We start from the raw sequence: 13,510 nt of genomic DNA on the forward strand, positions 1-13,510 counted from the left end.
AAGGGTACTGAGATTAAGCTTCAGAGCACCAACTTAAACAAAACAGCAATGAAAAATTGGTTATTCAACTTGGAAAGAGGAACTAAAACCAAGCCATAAAGGGGAGATTAAATATGTGTTCCTTGATCTCAAAGTCCTTTTAGGAACAGGACTTCCGGGCATATGTGAGCAACACATCACACCACCAAACCCCAATTCCAGAATCGAAACTTACAACGATAGAAAAACAAAGGTAACTCCAGGCCGGGCGCGGTGGCCCACGCCTGTAATCCCAGCACTTTGGGAGGCCGAGGCAGGCGGATCACGAGGTCAGGAGATCAAGATCATCTTGGCTAACACAGTGACACCCTGTCTCTAATAAAAAATACAAAAAACTAGCTGCGCGTGGTGGTGGGTACCTGTAGTCCTAGCTACTCAGGAGGCTGACACGGGAGAATGGCGTGAACCCGGGAGGCGGAGCTTGCAGTGAGCCAAGATTAAGCCACTGCACTCCAGCCTGGGCGACAGAGCAAGACTCTGCCTCAAAAAAAAAAAAAAAAAGAAAAGAAAAACGAAGGTAACTCCAAATACATTTCTTGGTATATTCCAAAGGGAAGCTTGAAGATATTTTTAAATAGTCACGAACATGGGGAAATTGAAAAAAACACATACACAGGCCCAGGGAAGATGCATCCTCAGAAGAAACCTGAGGAGACTTCAGCCTTCATCCTGAGCTGATCGGTAGGCTTAGACAGATCCTGCTATTTGGTGGGGGCCATTCCCAAAACAGAGTTAGTCTGCAAAGACTGCGACATGGAGCTGTTTTTCAAATGCCCAATGTTGAGCAAAAAACTCACAAGGCATACAAAGAAACGGGAAAACACAGCTCACTCAGAGGAAGAAAATGAAGCGGCAGAATCCATCCCTGAAGAAATGCAGGCACTGGACGTACTTGACCAAGACTTAAAAATGACTATCTTAAATATGCCTTTTAAAAGAGCTGAAGGAAAACAGATAAAGAATGAAAATAAATCAAGAAAACAACATATGACAACAAAATGAGAAATTATAAAAAGGAATCAAACAGAAATTGTGGAGCTGAAAAATACAAAACTGAACTGAAAACGCTGACCGGAGAAATTTGAGTCGGCACAGGAATTAGCAAACTTGAACACAGGACATTTGAATATATCAAGCCAGAGGAGCAAAAAGAATGAGGAAAGTGAGCAGAGCCTCAGGGACTTAGGGGCCTCCCTCACATGCACCATGCACATTATAGAAGTCTAAGAAGGAGAAGAGAGAATGGGGCAGAGAAATTATATGAAGAAAGAATAGCTAAAAACCTCCCAAATTTGACCAAAGACATGAATATAAACATCCAAGAAGCTCAGTAAACCCCACATAAGATAAACCCAAAGAGACCCACACTAAGACACAATGTAATCAAACTGTGTAAAGACAAAGGCAGAATACTGAAAGCAGCAAAAGAACGGCTCATAATGTATAAAGAATCCTCAGTAACACTGTTAGCCAATGTCTTCCCAGAAACCTCGGAGGCCAGAGGCAGTGGGACGATACACCCAAACTGCTAAAAGAAAAAAAAAAAAATCTGTCAATGGAGAATTCTATGTTCAGCAAAACTGTCCTTCACAAATGAGGGAGAAATGAAGACACTTCCAGATTAATAAAAGATGTGGGTGTTCACTGCCACTAGATCTGCCCTACAAGACTGCTAAAGGGAGTCCTGGAAGTTAAAACAAAAGGGCACTAGACAGCAGCTAAAAGCTGTAAGAAAATACAAACATCTCCAGCAAAGGCAAATGGAGGGACAAATTTAGAAACTAGTATTAGTGTACAATTGGTCTGCAACACTACTTAATATTTTCTTCAGGATTTCAAAGATATATGCATAAAAATAATTACAGGTTTATGCTAATGGGTGCACACCCAATACAAACAGATGTAATCTGTGACATCAATAACAAAGTGGGGGTAGATGGAATTGTAAAGGAGAGGTTACTGTGAACTGACTGAAATTCAGTTGATATCAATTTAAAATAGATTGCTATAACTTCAGGATGTTATGCATGCAATCCCTATGGTTGTAACCACAATGAAAATATCTGTAGCATATACAAAAAAGGAAATGAGAAGGGAATCAAAAACAGAACCTACAGATAATCAACTAAATATAAAAGAAGGTAGTAATGAAGGATAAAAAAAGGTATAAAATATATACAAACAACAAAATAGCAAAAACAAGTCCTTTCCTATGAGTAATTACTTTAAATATAAATGGATTAACTCGTCAATCAAGAGACACAGATTGACAGCATAGATTAAAAAACAAAACCTGACTACAGCTGACCCTCAAACAACATGTGTTTGAACTGTACAGGTCTACTTATATCCAGATTTTCTTCCACCCCTGCCACCTCTGAGACAGCAAGATCAACCTTTCCTCTTTCACCTGCTCCTTAGCTTACTCAACATGAAGACAATGAAGATGAAGACCTTTATGATAATCCACTTCCACTTACTAAATAGCAAATACATTTTCTCTTTCTTATGATTTCTTATTATAATAACATTTTCTGTTCACTAGCTTACCTCATAGTAATAATACAGATTACAATTCATATAACATACAAACTATGTGTTAATCAACTATTTATGTTATCAGTAAGGCTTCTTCAACAGTAGGCTACTAGTTTGGGAGGCGAAGGCGAGAGGTTTTTTTTGAGCCCAGGAGTTTGAGACCAGCCTGGGCAGCATAGGGAGAACCTGTCTCTATAAAAAATCAAAAAATTAGCTGGACGTGGTGGTGTGCGCCTATAGTCCCAGGCTCCTTGGGGAGGCTGAGGTGGGAGAATCACTTGAGCCCCAGAGTTCAAGGCTGCAGTAAGCCATGATTGCACCACTGCATTCTAGACTGAAGTTACACTTGGATTTTCAACTGCAGGTGAGGGGTTGGTATCCCTAACCCATATTGTTCAAGGGTCAGCTGTGTATTCTATCTACAAGAAACTCGGTTTAGATCTAAGAGCACATATGGGCTGAAAGTAAAAGAACGGAAAAGAGTCAACGCAAGGAGTGACCAAAGGAGAGCAGGGGTTGCTATACCAATATCAGACAAAAGAGACTTTAAGTCAGAAACTGTCACAAGAGACAGAGAAGTACATTATATCATGATAAAATAGTCAATTCACCGGGAATATAAAATGATTGTTAACATACATGCAACAAACATCAAAACCCCTAAATATATAAACCAGACACTGATAAAATTGAAGAGAAATAGACAACTATCAATAATAGTAATATTATTATACTAGGAGACTGAAATGTCTCACTTTGAATAATAGACAGAAAAATGAGACAGAAGATCAACAAAGAAACAGAGGCCTCCAACGACACTACAGAGCGAGAGTGTAACAGAACAGCCTACGCGCAACGCCAGACGGTGGGCTACAAAGCATGCCTTAATGCATTTTACACACTACAGAGCGAGAGCGTAACAGAACAGCCTACGCGCAACGCCAGACGGTGGGCTACAAAGCGTGCCTTAATGCATTTTACACACTACAGAGCGAGAGCGTAACAGAACAGCCTACGCGCAACGCCAGACGGTGGGCTACAAAGCGTGCCTTAATGCATTTTACACACTACAGAGCGAGAGCGTAACAGAACAGCCTACGCGCAACGCCAGACGGTGGGCTACAAAGCGTGCCTTAATGCATTTTACACACTACAGAGCGAGAGCGTAACAGAACAGCCTACGCGCAACGCCAGACGGTGGGCTACAAAGCGTGCCTTAATGCATTTTACACACTACAGAGCGAGAGCGTAACAGAACAGCCTACGCGCAACGCCAGACGGTGGGCTACAAAGCGTGCCTTAATGCATTTTACACACTACAGAGCGAGAGCGTAACAGAACAGCCTACGCGCAACGCCAGACGGTGGGCTACAAAGCGTGCCTTAATGCATTTTACACACTACAGAGCGAGAGCGTAACAGAACAGCCTACGCGCAACGCCAGACGGTGGGCTACAAAGCGTGCCTTAATGCATTTTACACACTACAGAGTGAGAGCGTAACAGAACAGCCTACGCGCAACGCCAGACGGTGGGCTACAAAGCATGCCTTAATGCATTTTACACACTACAGAGCGAGAGTGTAACAGAACAGCCTACGCGCAACGCCAGACGGTGGGCTACAAAGCGTGCCTTAATGCATTTTACACAATCCAAACCATACAAAGCATCTTTTCCAGTCATGATGAGGTGACACCAGAAATCAACAGCAGAAGGAAAACTGGATAATTCACAATCATGTGGAAATTCAGCAGAGCACAACCTTAAACAACCAAAGAGTCAAAGAAGAAGTCATAACGAAAATCAGAAAATACCTTGAGATAAGTGAAAACAAAAACACAACCTTCCAAAACTTACGGGATGCAGCAAAAACAGTGCCAGCAGGGAAATGTGCCAATAGGAAAAGCTATAAACACTTGCTTTAGAAGAGAAGAAAGGGCTCAAACAACCTAACTGTACACCTTAAATAACTACTAAAAGAACAAACTAAACATAAAGCTAGAAAAAGGAAGAGGAAAAAAGGAGGAGAAAAAAAGTAAAAAACGAGGAGGAAAATAATAGATTAGAGGAAGATAGAGAATAGAAAAATAGAGAAAATAAATGAAACTAAAATTTGGTTCTTCAAAAGTCAACGTAACTGTCAAACCTTTAGCTAGACTGACTAGGGAATAAAGAAAGAAGACTCAAATAGCTGTAATCTGGAATGAAAGGGGACATTACTACCTATTTTACAGAATAAAAATGATTATAAGAGAGTACTATGAACAACTGTATGCCTACAAACTGGATAACCTAGATGAAATGGACAAATTCCTGAACACAAAATCCACCAAGATAAATAATAAAGAATTTGGCAATGATTTCTTAGATATGACACCAAAAGCACAGGCAATCAAAGCAAAAATAAACAAGTGGAATTACATTAACTAAATGGCTTCTACCCAGCAAAAGAAACAATCACCAAAATGAAAACACAACCTACAGAACAGGAGAAAATAGACAAACAGTACATCTGCTCTGAAAGGGGTTAATAATCAGAATATATAAAGAACTCTTAAAAGTCAACCACAAAAATCTGATTAAAAAATAACAGATAAAAAGCATACAAAAAGAGGCTCAACATCATGAGTCATTAGCAAAATGCAAAACTGCAATGACCTATCACATCATATATTAGGATGCCACTATCAAACAAATAGAAAATAACAAGTAGTAGTGAGGATGTGGAGAAACTGGAACCCTTGTGCTCTGCTGGTGGGAAAGTCAGATGGTGCAGCTGCCTTGGAAAACAGCATGGAGCTTCCTCCGAAAATCAAAGCCAGAACTACCATATGGTTCAGCAATCCCACTTCCAAAAGAGTTGAAAGCAGGATCTTAAAGAGCTACACACTTACATTCACTGAAGCATTATTCACAACAGACAAGACAGAAATAATCCAAACATCCACTGACAGATGGATACACAAAATTCAGTTTAGAACTGAATTGAATTTTGAATGAAATATTCAGTTTTAAAAAGGAAGGAAATTCTGGCACATGCTACAACATGGACGAGCCTTAAAGGCATTTCACTAAGTGAAATAAGCCAGTCACAAAAAAACAAATATTGTAGGATTCCACTTACATGAGTTACCTAGAGCTGTCAAATCATACAGACAGAGAGTAGAAGGGCAGGTGCTGAGGGCAGGGGGGTGAGGACTTACTGGGTAAAGAGTTTCAGTTGGGGAACATGAAAAGGTTCTGGAGAAGGATGGTGATGGTGGTTGTGAATGCACTTATTGCCACAGAACTGTACATTTAAAAAGGGTTACATTGGTAACTTTTGTGTTATGCCTATTTTATTGCAACTTTAAAAAAAATCCTTCAATGGCTAGGCCAGGCAGGTAACAGAAATAAGTTCTGTTGATATAGGACTTAAGGAACTCTGTGGGGTGAGGGATGGGGATAAAGAGAGCAGGGCCCACCCACTGTGTCAAATACAAAACGTTTTACAGTTCTGATCACACTCACGCCCTACTCTCTCAACGAAGGAGACAGATCATGCCTTACTAAGATTCTTCCTGCTGAAATGTGCTGGCGGAGCTCCTCCCTTGGGCTCCTGGCTGCTCTGCCATTTCCATAGCACATGACATGTGCAGTTCTTCTTCCAGGCCCCTCTCGCTCTGGTTAGATGCTGCCTACTCCAGGAGTAGGGACCAGCCCCCATCCCAGAACCTCCAACACCCAACACAAAACCAGAGCCCAGCAGCAGCTCAGCCAGCACCTGTTGAAGGGGGTCTGCTGATGGCTCAGCAGTGCCCTGAGGGGGAGAATGGGCAGTAGGAGGAAGATGCAGGCATCACAGATGCCACAGGACTGGGTGATGGCCATGAGCTGAAACAGGTCATCTGGGAAGGGACCGTTTGGCAGGAGGCAGCAGTGATCAGGTTTTCAACATGCTGAGTTTGATATGCCAGAGGGACATCATTGGGAAACAGGACAGGCCTTATGAGAGGTGACAGGCTTGGGGCTGGGAATGATGCACATTAAGGCAACGTTAGCTGAGATTGGGAGAAGAGACGTGGCACTAGGAATGTCCATTCCAAGGTAGCGCCTCTCATACCACAACAGTCTCCCTTCCTTAGTGGACTATAACCCAAAGTTTCAGGTTTCTAAGTGATCATCAAATGTTTAATTAAATTACAGTATTTATAGAGAAAGTTCTGAAACAATCCAGGGATGAATAGTGAGGACAAAAAGCAATAGTAACACCCTACAACTGTGAATATGTTTAATAAAATCCTTTTTATGTAATCAAGTTTTTTTTTTTTTTTTTTTTTTTTGAGACAGAGTCTCACTTTCTCACCTAGGCTGGAGTGAAGTGGCACAATTTCGACTTACTGCAACCTCCGCCTCCCAGGTTCAAGCAATTCTCCTGCCTCAGCCTCCCAAGTACCTGGGATTACAGGCACACGCCACCACACCCGGCTAATTTTTGTATTTTTAGTACAGACGGTGTTTCACCATGTTGGCCAGGCTGCTCTCAAACTCCTGACCTCAAATGATCTGCCCACCTCGGCCTCCCAAAGTGCTGGAATTACAGGTGTGAGACACCGCACCTGCACCATAATCAAGTCTTATCATGTCCTTTGTTAGTCTAAGAACCATATTCTACATGATCAGATTCACAGGTGGCATATTAAATCTAGAGGCAAAGTTGCTAGTTATTTATTGTCTACCCATTTAAAATAACCCTTTATGTGCCATGTCCCGTGTCCAGTGCTCCACAAAGCCCACCTCACAGCCCTGGGTTTCCCTAAGACAGCACCAAGGCCCTGGGCATGTGTGTAAACGGACCTGCCTGAGATTGCAGTCAGTGTGTAGTGGAGCACACAAAAGTCCCCAGCTTCAGTCCCCACATTGAACGTGCTTTATCACTTCGCCTTCCCTGTAAGTACAATACTACCTTAGATATCCAAAAACACTCACATGCATAGACATACCTTACATAGACATAATTACTGACGTTACACACCAAGTTCAGGAAGACAAAAACAAGAGTCTAACTAGAACACAGTACTGAGAGCACAGAACCAGGAACAGCCTTGCTCATGCATAGGGGTGGGAAGAAGAGTTCTTACAGTCATGTTCACCATACCCTCTCCCCAAGGAACAGGTCACCTCCATGTCCCTGTGGCCCAGATCTTAACACCGATGTCATTCCACTAGATTAAGGTGTTGCCCATGGCTGAGACACCTGCAGGAGGGGCAATGGAGTTTCTGTGTGAATTTGTTGATCACGTTCTCCCTGACAGACTCATTGAGGAAAACGATGTCATCTCAGTCTATTCTTTAAAGGAGAGAGAGGGTGGGATGAGGCTGTAAGGCAGGTAGCAGGTGGGAACCAAGGGGAGGCAGGGATAGGAAGTAGGGTGCACACAGGCAAACAGAGAGGTGTGGCTCCTGCCGAGGCCACCCTCCAGGCAGGAGTCAGAGAGGAGAATCTGAGGGTGGAGCAGTGTTGTCGGTGGTAGGAGCTGCCCTGTCCCCTGGTTGGCTTTCTAGGAGATGGGGATGGCAAGCCACCTCTTGGAAATACAGGCGCCATCTGATGTGGATTGATGGCTGCCTAATCTGTTGGCCAGTTTCTTCAGGTTTTCAGTTCAAGTACACGGAAGGGCCATGAATGCAAATGCCTGCCACGCACGCTGTATCCAAAAATAAAGCACATTAGAAACTTCCACTCATCCTCCTGGTAGGTTTCAATAGGTTTTTCTCTCCTTGGCAAAAACCGGTGCATGAAAGGCCCGTCAACACCACCTGCTGTTTCCTTTATACAGGAGGTGGTGGGAGGGGAGGCGCTTCCAGATCTCCTGACACAACGGGCTGCCCATCTTCCTGGTCCTTTACCCGAAGCTTCAGGAGGCAGACACACACGCTAGCCAGTCACTCTCTCCAGGGCAAGGGGAGGGAGACAAAAAGCTCTTTCGAGATTGGTACCGTGCTTGCCAGGTCCTTCAAAAATGACTACCCGCCGCCCATGGCTCTTGCACAGCGGGTGGGAGGAAGAGTCATTGTAATCCACCTCTCCCAAGGAAGATTCCCTGCCTGCAGGCTATGGCTGAATTCCCCGCATCCTGTGTGACGTGGGTGTGTGGCTTCGCGCAGGTAAGATTGGAATACAGGTGCCTGGAGGGACACCCAGAGCTGCCCAGGCACTTCCCGGTGGCTGGTTCCTTTGCACTTATAATAAAAACACCCTCCCTTCCACGCTCCCCTGGGCCCTCCCATCTCTCCTTCCTCTTCCACGCTCTCCTGGCTGTTGAATGTTTTCCACTGAAGGAGTCTAGTCTGTCCACATCAGGGGCTCTCCCTCCCTCGGTCCGGGCATCCGCGGCTCACAAGTCAGCTCGGGCAGAACCGCCCTGACCACCTATGAGCTCCTCGGGACATCACCCCAATGCCAGGGTGAATCGTCCTTACACTCTCAGTCCTGTCCAAGCGGCCTGATCCTGTTTCCCAGAAACTGCTACGCGAGGCTTCCCCGCCAGGCTCATCCAGGAGCGGAGGGGCCTGTTCCTGACGCAGACTGGGGGCGGGTCCGCAAAAGCTGGCTGAATGAATGAACGCAGCAGGGCTGGGGCCCCCTGGGGCTAGAGGCCCCTGCTATTTGGCCCGCCCTGTGGCCCAAAACACTGGACTTGCCCCCCACCGGCCAGCGGAGCCCAGACGTCCAGGGAGCCCTAGTGAAGCCTGGACAGGAAGGCAGCAGGAGGTGGGAGCCCGGGTGCGAGTGACCCCGAGGCCGTCCTCCGGAGCGCAGCGCGCCCGCGTGTGGAGGCCCGCCTGCAGTCGGTGATCCCCGGCCGCCCCCGCCAGCGCCCTGGCCCGCCGCTTACCCTGCACCGCGCGCTCGGCCACACCCACGGAGACGAGTGCCCTTTTCCGGGGAGCAGGCGACAGCCGGTCTTTCGGGCTCCCCAGCCCCGGCCGGCGCCACCCCAACCTCCAACAGCGGGATACGACCCCACGATTCCCTAGGGCTCCGCCCACATGCACGTGGCGTCACAGGCTGGGCGGGGCGGGCGCACCCAGCCGCGCAGGCGCAGGCGGGAGAGGAGGCGGGGGGGGGGGGGGGGTCGCGGGGTCCCTGTTGCGCAGGCGCGGACTGGGTAGGGGGCGGGGCCAGTTGCGCAGGCGCGGGCCGGGGGAACCCAGTTGCGCAGGCGCGGGCGGGGTCGGAGACCCACCTGAGCAAGTGCGGTGGACGGGTCCTGTTTCCGTTGGTAGCGTTGCGGTTTTCTCCAGTCCACAGCCGGGCTGGCGTCGGCCCAGAGACAGGGGTCGGCAGTCTGGTTCCCCGAGCGTCTCAGGGCGGGGCCTCGCCAGATTCAAGGGGTTTCTTTGGCCGGTTTCCTCACGGCGCGGCAGAGCTGACCCTCGTCGTGCCTGGCAGGGGGCAGCCTCACAGCCTGGACCGCCCCGTGCAGTTTCCCCCATCCCTCCACGTCTACATTTTATTTTTTTCTTTTTCTTTTTTTAGGACAATGCATGATGGAAATGCAGCCACATTAGAGCAGGCAGGTTAATGAAATCCACTCCTCCCCACCCCCCATTTCTTGACCCCATTTTCTTTTCTTTTTTTTTTTTTTTACAGGGTCTCACCCAGGCTGGAGTGCAGTGGCACGATCTCGGCTCACTGCAACCTCCGCCTCCCGGGTTCAAGCGATTCTGTTGCCTCAGCTTGCTGAGGAACTGGGATTACAGGCGTGCGTCACCACTCCTGGCTAATTTTTGTATCTTTAGTAGAGACGAGGTTTCACCCTGTTGGCCAGGCTGGTCTCGAACTCCTGACCTAAGGTGATCCTCCTGCCTCGGCCTCCCAAAGTGATGGGTCTACAGGCATGAGCCACCGCACCCGGCCTTTGACCCCATTTTCTAATGTCTGCCTAGAAATCACCAAGGTTGCAACTCCGGACTGTCCTGGCTCGCAGGCCCCGGCTTACTTAGGGGCCCCACAGTGGGGGCTGCCCACGTGCACACCTATGCTAGGCACCCTCATTCCCGCAAGGGCCAGAGCCCCTTCCTGGCCCACAGCATCTGGCCAAGGAGGTGTGGGTGCGCCCTAGCCAGGCCTGGCCTTGGAGGACGGCCCCACCTGCGCACTGGGACATCTGGGAGAGTTACTGGTGGAAGAAGCCCAGGTTCCTAAAGCACCAAGTGGGCAAGAGTTTATTTTCAAGATGGGACGCTTTTGAGGGTGAATGAGTGCTAACTGTATGGGATGCCCGGACAGTACATAGACCAGGCCTGTCAGCCGGGCAATGCAGTCCCTGTTGGAAGGTCACCCACAAGCACCTGGTTGGACACTGCCACTGAGATTTGGTTATTACAGAGGTTAGCCTATGGCGGGCCCTCACTGATGGACCTTGAAGTTTTTCCCAGTTGCTTGCAGTTAGGAATAATGCGACTGGATCCCATGGACTGTCTTTGTGCATGCATGTGGGTATGTCTGTCAGAAATATTCTTAGAGTTGGAATTGGCTATACTGGGATATGTCCTTTAGAATAATATATTAGCTAACCATGGCTGAATTGCCCCCCTTAGACACTGTACTAATTTACACTCTGGCAAATAATGTGTAAGACCTTGGGTTTCCATACATCTTCACCAGTGGGGTCTTTCCACACTTTTGGATCTTTCCCCATCCAATAATGACCAAACTGTATCTCACGGTTTTAATTTGCACTTTTCCTAGTATTATGAGATCCTGTCGTGAAACGGTGATGGCGCTGTTTCTGCCTGCTGCACTCACAATATGTGTTATCACTTCATTTCTTTTCACCATTTTTTTTACTCTTAGAGTTTCTAGAATTTGTGAAAGTAAAATCTTTTTGCTGGCATAGGCTTTTGTGTGTGATATACACTGCTTGGAAAGGTCTTGCACCAGATCTTCCGTTTGTAGATTCTTTCTCAGTGTTTAATACGCAGCTCAAATGTCACCTCCTCAGACCATTTTATCTAGAATGCCTCCTCTAGTTATTCTCTATCACCCTTTATGTTATTTCCTTCATAGCACTCATCACACTGTAACCACCCAACGGCTTCTTCTTGCCTGTTGCCCAGATAGAGCCAATTTTTCAAGATGGGAATTGCGATAAAGAGTTCAGTACACATAGAGCTGGCTAAATAGGAGCTCAGAGGCTTATTATTCCTCAAATCAGCCTCTCCTCAGATTCAGAGTTTAAGGAATTTTTTGGGGGGTTTGTTTTTGAGACAGTGTCTTGCTTCATTGCCCTGGCTGGAGTGCAGTGGTGCAGTCTGGGCTCACTGCAACCTCCACCTTCTGTTCAAGTGATTTTTGTGCCTCAGCCTCATAGTAGCTGGGATTACAAGTGCACGCCACAATGCCCAGCTAATTATTTGTATTTTTAGTCGAGACGGGGTTTCACCGTGTTAGCCAGGCTGGTCTTGAACTCCCGCTCTCAAGTGATTGCCCTCCTCGGCCTCCCAAAGTGCTGGGATTGTGCCAGTCTGGAGACTAGGGTTTTTAAAAGATAGTTGAGCAGTCAGGGGGCTAGGGAATGGTGAGTGCTGATTGGTTGGGTTAGGGATGAAATCACGAGGAGATGAAGCTTTTGTCTTGCTCTGGGTCAGTTCCTGGGTTGGGATCACAAGACCAGATTAGCCAGTTTACCAGTCTGGGTGGCTAGTCTATCACAATGCAGGGTCTGAAAAATACCTTGAACACCAATTTTATGTTTTGTAGTAGTAGTATTATTTATTAGAGCAATTGAGGGGGTTAGGAATCTTGTGGCTTCGGGCTGCATGACTCCTAAGCCATAATTTTTTTTTTTTTTTTTTAGATGAAGTCTTGCTCTTGTCCCCCAGACTGGAGTGCAAGGGCGCGATCTCGGCTCACTGCAACCTCCCCCTCCTGGGTTCAAATGATTATCCTGCCTCAGCCTCCTGAGTAGCTGGGATTACAGGCACCTGCCACCATGCCCAGCTAATTTTTATATTTTTTAGTAGAGACAGGGTTTCACCATGTTGGCCAGGCTGGTCTCGAAATCCTGACCTCAGATGATCGGCCCAACTTGGCCTCCCAAAGTGCTGGGCTTACAGGCGTGAGCCACCACTCCTGGCCCATAATTTTTAATCTTGTAGCTAATTTGTTATTCTCACAAAGGTGGTCTGGTCCCCAAGCAAGAAGGAGGTTTGTTTCAGGGACGGGCTGTTATATTTGGTTTTAAGTGAAATTATAAACTAAGTTTCTCCACAAATTTGTTTGGCCTATGCCTGGGAATGAACAAGGGCAGATTGGAGGTTAGACGATGGAGTTGGTTTAGGTCAGGTTTTTTTCACTGTGGTAATTTTCCTATGTCATATTTTTCTTATTGTCATAATTTTTGCAAAGACGACACCCGTCATTACTTATTTGCTGACTTGTTTATTGGTAAATTCTTTGTTCCACTACTGAAATGAAGCTCCATGAGAAGAAATAAGTTGGTCTGTCCTGCTCACTGCTGCATGCCCGGCACTCTGCCTGGAACATGGTAGGTGCCTGTAGCATACACTGGCAGTGCTAATGCCCCTTGCCTGCCTCTGCCGTCAGCTCTCTGGTTGTTTTGGAGAGTTCCCCTAAATGCTGCCTCCTCAAGCATCTTGTTGCTGTCCTCTTTAAGGCTTATCTTGTGACTTTCTCCAGAAGCCTTGGGAGCAGGCACAGCCTGGAATTCAGGGAAATTTAACATCCCCGGGGTAACTGCAGGACAGTTTGGCTGGCCTTGGACAGACCCAGTCCCCCTTTTTCCATGTAGTTCTCAGGAATAACTGCAGAATGTGCTGGGATTGCAACATCGTGAGATAAGGGAGAGCTGGCTGAACAGCCCAAGGTCAGTTCCAGTCTCCTGCTGAAAATAGGACGTCCTTCAACACAGCCCAGCAAATCACATT

At 46.8% G+C, this 13,510-nt stretch overlaps 1 protein-coding gene across 4 annotated transcripts in view; it reads right to left on the reverse strand.

Annotated features, from left to right (window-relative positions):
- The window catches only part of ENTPD6 (ectonucleoside triphosphate diphosphohydrolase 6), a 32,062-nt gene extending 22,415 nt beyond the window's left edge, over window positions 1–9,647 (reverse strand). For 2 of the 4 annotated variants that reach the window (XM_030914922.1, XM_010361550.2), the window contains exon 1: window positions 9,454–9,647. The gene's annotated coding sequence lies outside the window, so the exon portion shown is untranslated. The remainder of the gene's footprint in view (window positions 1–9,453) is intronic. The other 2 variants (XM_010361567.2, XM_010361559.2) reach the window with 1 other exon arrangement.
- Window positions 9,648–13,510: the final 3,863 nt, after the last annotated feature.

This window comes from Rhinopithecus roxellana, chromosome 13 (assembly GCF_007565055.1).
Source record: "Rhinopithecus roxellana isolate Shanxi Qingling chromosome 13, ASM756505v1, whole genome shotgun sequence".
NCBI classification, from domain to species: Eukaryota; Metazoa; Chordata; class Mammalia; order Primates; family Cercopithecidae; genus Rhinopithecus; species Rhinopithecus roxellana.